The following is a 6,000-nucleotide window of genomic DNA, read 5'->3' on the forward strand; positions in this document are numbered from 1 at the left end:
AGGAGAGCAATGAAAGATGGAAATGAGGAGAGTGACTTAATGGCCTGAAGGATAGGAAAATAAAAAGCTAATCTGTTTTACAACAAGGCATGGACACAATGGACTAAACAAGCCATACAAACTGCCACTGAATTGCAGAGGGTTTATAATAAGGGAATATGAGTGTTGATTGAATAACAAAACATTTGTAAGTACTACACGTATGAGGGCTACAATGAAAAGAAGACCTCAATACACCATTTGAGTTGTATCATTTGCTGTCTTTGATGTTAAATAACACCGTATTAATTTGCTTCCTGTCTTTGATGTGTTTATTATTTGTTCTGTCGCACTTTGCAACAAATGCTTTGAAATATAATATAAACAAAGCGGTTTATTGTTTATTATTTATATCATTTTATGTAATGATGTGAATGGTAGTAGCACAGCTTATGAAATCCTCATATAGATGCGTATGGTTGTGCCGTATATGACGTATAAGTATGAAATTATGTAATAATATAATGTATAAGTGCATATAACATCACATGCGGGTGTATATATAATATATATATGGGTGCTTAGTGGTGCTGAGGGCGGGAATAAGGGGGTGGGAGGCTGGGTCCTTTGTCCTGCAGCCGCTTCCTCCCCCAGCATGACAGCAGCGCGTGCCCCGGTTGTGGCAGCATTCAGTGTGTGTGCCGTGAAAAACATGTGCCCCCGCCCCCCTCTTCTTCAGCCCACCGCAGCTCCGTTAGAATGTCTTCATTCTAATAAATGCCCCGCAAACACCGAGCAACTTCCATGTGGAACCGCCGCAACGTGTGCGTTCTGTCACAACGACAACACCAACACATGCACCGTGGCCATTCAGCCTGCTACTACGATCGCTCATTCTTAATAATCGCTCCGCAGCACGCTGGAGCCTGTTCCCCCTCGACGGGAATCTCCAGACACGTTGTTCTGTCATTTATCTGCGGTGAAACACAGCGAGGACCAGCAGCATCCCCGTAACCTCTGGGAGTTAAAAGGATCGAAAGGTGGGCAAGTAGCGGGGAGTTAAAGCTACTCAACCAGAGACAGGCTGCAACACAAAGCAAGTGCGGAGAGCCAGTGACACACGAGCATCGAACCCACGGCTGACAAGGGGCTCCCGTGGTCGAGGTTGTTCAAGCGTGCAATGGTCGCGTATTGTGTGTAACGCGGGGAGCGACTTACTTGTTTTTCCTGCTCGTCTGCTGATCCTCAGAAAAACCAGCGAGTCCACATTGTGTCTAATCTCCGACAGCCACAACTGCAGCTGTTAATGGACCCTCGGCATCAGTCGGTGTGTGGGAGCTAGATCCTCCGTGTGTCTGCGTGTGTGTGTGTGCGTGCGCGTGTGTAAGGATGAAACGCCTTTTCTCCTCCAGGAGCTGCATTGTTGACATTGGCTTCATGACGTCATGCTGGCCCTCATTCACAACAATGGCCAAGCCCCCCTCTGCTCCTCTACGACGATGGAGCCTCCTGCCTTGACGATGCAGCGGAGATGTTGTGCTCTGAAGCACATTTCATCCATCAGTCACACATGAATCCGATCAGACATCACACTCATCCCTGCTGGGTCAGGAAAGTGTCTTAAAACCCTGAGCCAAAGGTGTCAAGATATATGCATCTATTACAGATGGACAATTCATACATTATCACTAGTTATTGATTAATCCAATCCGTTTACCGATCTCTGGCTTACCTTAAGCTTAATTTACTTAAAAAGCTGAATTAATATATTTTGGAGCTCTTAGAGACATCTGGACACCATGCCAGAAATCTTGAATTAGAACCTTGTTACCTCCTTTCCATGTCCACACAGACCCCCGGAGAACCGTCAGAAACTGCTGTGACCTGTTAACAGCAGACTTAAACCCACAATGCCTCTGAATTCCTCAGGAATCCACAATAAGTCAGATTTCTGCCATTTGATCTAGTGTTTAGTCTACAGTGGCTCTGCAAACTGGGAGGCAGGCGTCCACAAGAAATGTGGAGTGAAAGCTAGGATCAGTGGATCTTTCTTCACAAAGACATGTATCTACAATGCAAAATAATTAAAGACACATTGTATTACTTCACAACTTCATTTAACTTTTATTGATGAGTGGTGCAGAACTTTGACTAAGGAAAGGATAATTTCAATTCAAGTTATTGTAATGAATGATGGGACAAGTCACTTTCAGAGGCCAATGTCGTTCATGTTGGTCACTGACAAGTGAAAATCTCTGCTACTTGAAATGCCCATTACCCATTTATTTATGAGGTCACATTGAGTCCCATGTCTTATTAAATCTTAGCTTTGTAGTACTATAAATAGTATTAATACTACTACTGTAGTACTATTTTGCATGTGTGTATAATGTGTGCCTTGAGGTTCAGTTTACCAGAAGTCTACTGAAGTTGTTCCTTTTTCATAGCAGACATTTTGAGGTGTCACTATTAACACTTACTAGAATGTTCATGTTTTCAATCCCTCTTTGCTGTCTAGGATGTGAACAAAGGTCCAAGATTCTGATTAATATGGGGAAAAAGAAGTGGGAGTGCTCTGATGATACCAAGGTTATCAATATATGGGTTAGATTTATGCATAATGCAAAACAAGATTGATCAAGTTTAGTGTGCATTGGTCCACTGCTTGGTCCATACTGAAATGCATCTCTATATTGTTTTTCCTGCAGATTCTGATCCAGAGATGATTTGTACTACTGACATTGTTGAACCTTAACTTTTCATCTTGCATCACCAAAAGGGTGAAATTGCATTTGTTCAGTAGTCTCGTTAAAACTTAACCCAAGCTATACTTTATGATTAGTGCAAAGATGCAAATGTCATGCTAATGTTAGCTATCATCTAATGTTAGCATTTTGGCCCAAAGCACAGCCACTAGCAAGGTTGTTGTCACATTTTCTTGAGCACAGGTCTAAAGGTCCATAAACAATGACGGTTGTTATAGTTTTCCCAGATTCCAAACTAATGTATCCTAATCAGTTAAACTGTTTTGTCTGACAATTGACAGAAACAAAATCACAATGTAGTTATTAGGTGACTAAATCTTGGCATTTTTTTTCATTCTCAGCCCCCAAATGTTTGCTTTGATAGTATTATTTAACTTTTAACTTTAAATAATGTACCTGCTGAATTATTTAGACACTTAAATAATAATATATTAATTATTATTAATTAAATAATCAAATCAATCAATTTGATTACAATACAGACATAATTCATATCTCTCTCGTATCTATTGAACAAACACAATTATATAACACTATTATACATTATAGGCAGACTATGACACAAAGAAATATAAATATGATCAATTGAATAATTATATCTTGTCTGCAGTGCACTGAGGCCATTCTCAACAGGACAGTAGGTAAAGTACGGTTTCTAATCCAGAGCATAATCCCGCGGGAACTGGCAGAGCTGCTACATATTATCAGTTTGCCACAGACAGGCACCTCTTGGGCCTCATTCTGAGCGGCTGCATTCAGATCAGCCCACATTCTCAATGTCAAGACGTTATAAATAGCCAGAACTGATTTGTACAGCTCCTATGACAGCTAAGATCAGCTAAGCGGGGGGATGTGATGTTCACAGGCGGCCCTTTTTTACAAGCCCATTAAAGGTGGGAATCCTGCACCTTTATTCCACATTGGTGTTATGTCTAAAATGTCTGATCACAGATTGGGGGTGGGGTTGTTGGTTTGGCAGAGGTAGTCACAGAGCCAGATTGATGTCTGTGTAAAAGGGAGAGCTGGCATGACGGGACAGACGCCAACCGTTGTGTTACATGCCATGCCTCTGATTATGGAACGCCAGCATTCTATGTAAAAATCACACACTGGGGCAGATCTGTGCCAGCTTTGTTTGGTTCAGTGTAAACAAGCATACACAATAGTGAGGGGTCTCGGTCACCTATGTAGCGGGATCTTTATTTGAAAGAGGCTGGATGGATCCAAGGGTCGTCTCATACTGTTGAAATGACAAAGAAAGGATGATCTAAATGGTGGTAATGTCCTCAGGTAACTGTTCACATACTTTCTGATGGTATTGTGGTACAGTAAAGTATTAGCAGTCAGATAATCAAAATGCTGAACAGTCACCTTTCATAAGACAATAATATGCACTGTTGTTCAAAGTCTGTGAGTCCTGTGTAGTAAGTGGTGGAACCATCTGACACTCATGTTACTGCTACATACAAATATCTATTAAATCAAAAGTCATTTGATTGGATGGTTGGAAACAAGTTCTCCATCTTCATGGGGGTATAGATGAAACAGCACGAAAAAATAACGACATTAAAATAGGAAACAAGAGATGCATTGATGTTGTGGATGGCTCTAGGCATCGGAGACAGACCTCTGGCTGAAACAGACAGAGCTGTGATCCTATTCAAATTTAATAATGATTTCACAGGGATTAGCCCTCTGATACCAGACATCAAAGGCTTATCCTTACCTCTCGGTTGTCGTGTTCAGTTTGGCCTTTTCACTGGGAGCAGAAGAACAAAAAGAGACTGGCTGTGGCACTATTCAGATAATAGACCTCAGTCCAACTGGGGCCCTAAATAATGTCCGGTTGGAGAGCATACAGTTGCAATCAGAAATATTCAACCCCCCAAAGATTTTAAGGATTTATCAATTAAAGTTGACAGAATCTTGCTCAAAGAGCAAGATTCTGCTTCGGATGACTTCTTTATGACTTGAGTGATACAGAAAATCAACACGGAAAATGCATGATGTAGTATTTGTGTGTAGCAGTATATTTTGTTAAGATAGCCATGTCACAATTATTCAACCCCTTTATAATATTGTTGTTTTTAAAGCTGTCTGACAGTTTTTTTGTCCTAAAGTTGAGTTGAAACATTATTAAGCCTTTGGGAACTCTATACTGATCCTTCATTTATTTCAGCTGTGATGCATACAGTGCCTTGCATAAGTACTCACCCCCTTTGGACTTTTCTACATTTTGTCATGGTATAACCACAGATTAAAATTTATTTCATCGTGAGTTTATGTAATGGACCAACACAAAATAGTGCATCATTTGGAAGTGGGGGGAAATATTACATGGATTTCACAATTATTTACAAATAAAAATCTGAAAAGTGTTGAGTGCATATGTATTCACCCCCTTTACTGTGAAACCCCTAACAAAGATCTGGTGTGACCAATTGCATTCACAAGTCACATTTGCAAGTCACATAATTAGTAAATAGGGTCCACCTGTCTGCAATTTAATCTCAGTATAAATACACCTGTACTGTGACGGACTCAGAGTTTGTTGGAGATCATTACTGAACAAACAGCATCATGAAGACCAAGGAGCTCACCAAACAGGTCAGGGATAAAGTTGTGGAGAAATATGAAGCAGGGTTAGGTTATAAAAAAATATCCAGAGCTTTGAACATCTCTCTGAGCACCATAAAATCCATCATAAGAAAATGGAAAGAATATGGCACAACCGCAAACCTACCAAGAGGAGGCCGTCCACCCAAACTGAAGAGTCGGACAAGGAGAAAATTAATCAGAGAAGCAACCAGGAGGCCCATGGTTACTCTGGAGGAGTTGCAGAGATCCACAGCTGAGGTGGGAGAATCTGTCCACAGGACAACTATTAGTCGTCTACTCCACAAATCTGGCCTTTATGGAAGAGTGGCAAGAAGAAAGCCATTGTTGAAAGGGATCCATAAAAAATCCAGTTTGGAGTTTGCCAGAAGCCATGTGGGAGACACAGCAAACATGTGGAAGAAGGTGCTCTGGTCAGATGAGACCAAAATTGAACTTTTTGGCCTCAATGCAAAACGCTATGTGTGGCGAAAACCCAACACTGCCCATCACCCTGAGCACACCATCCCAACAGTGAAACATGGTGGTGGTAGCATCATGCTGTGGGGATGCTTCTCTTCAGCAGGTACAGGGAAACTGGTCAGAATAGAGGGAAAGATGGATGGAGCCAAATACAGGGAAATCCTTGAAGAAAATCTGA

The 6,000-nt window shown here is 41.3% G+C and overlaps 1 protein-coding gene across 1 annotated transcript in view; it reads right to left on the reverse strand.

The window, feature by feature from the left end:
- Positions 1–1,347, reverse strand: part of LOC128451577 (transcription regulator protein BACH2) — a 45,302-nt gene extending 43,955 nt beyond the window's left edge. The window contains exon 1 of the mRNA XM_053435457.1: positions 1,198–1,347. The gene's annotated coding sequence lies outside the window, so the exon portion shown is untranslated. The remainder of the gene's footprint in view (positions 1–1,197) is intronic.
- Positions 1,348–6,000: the final 4,653 nt, after the last annotated feature.

Source organism: Pleuronectes platessa, chromosome 11 (assembly GCF_947347685.1).
Source record: "Pleuronectes platessa chromosome 11, fPlePla1.1, whole genome shotgun sequence".
Classification (NCBI taxonomy): Eukaryota; Metazoa; Chordata; class Actinopteri; order Pleuronectiformes; family Pleuronectidae; genus Pleuronectes; species Pleuronectes platessa.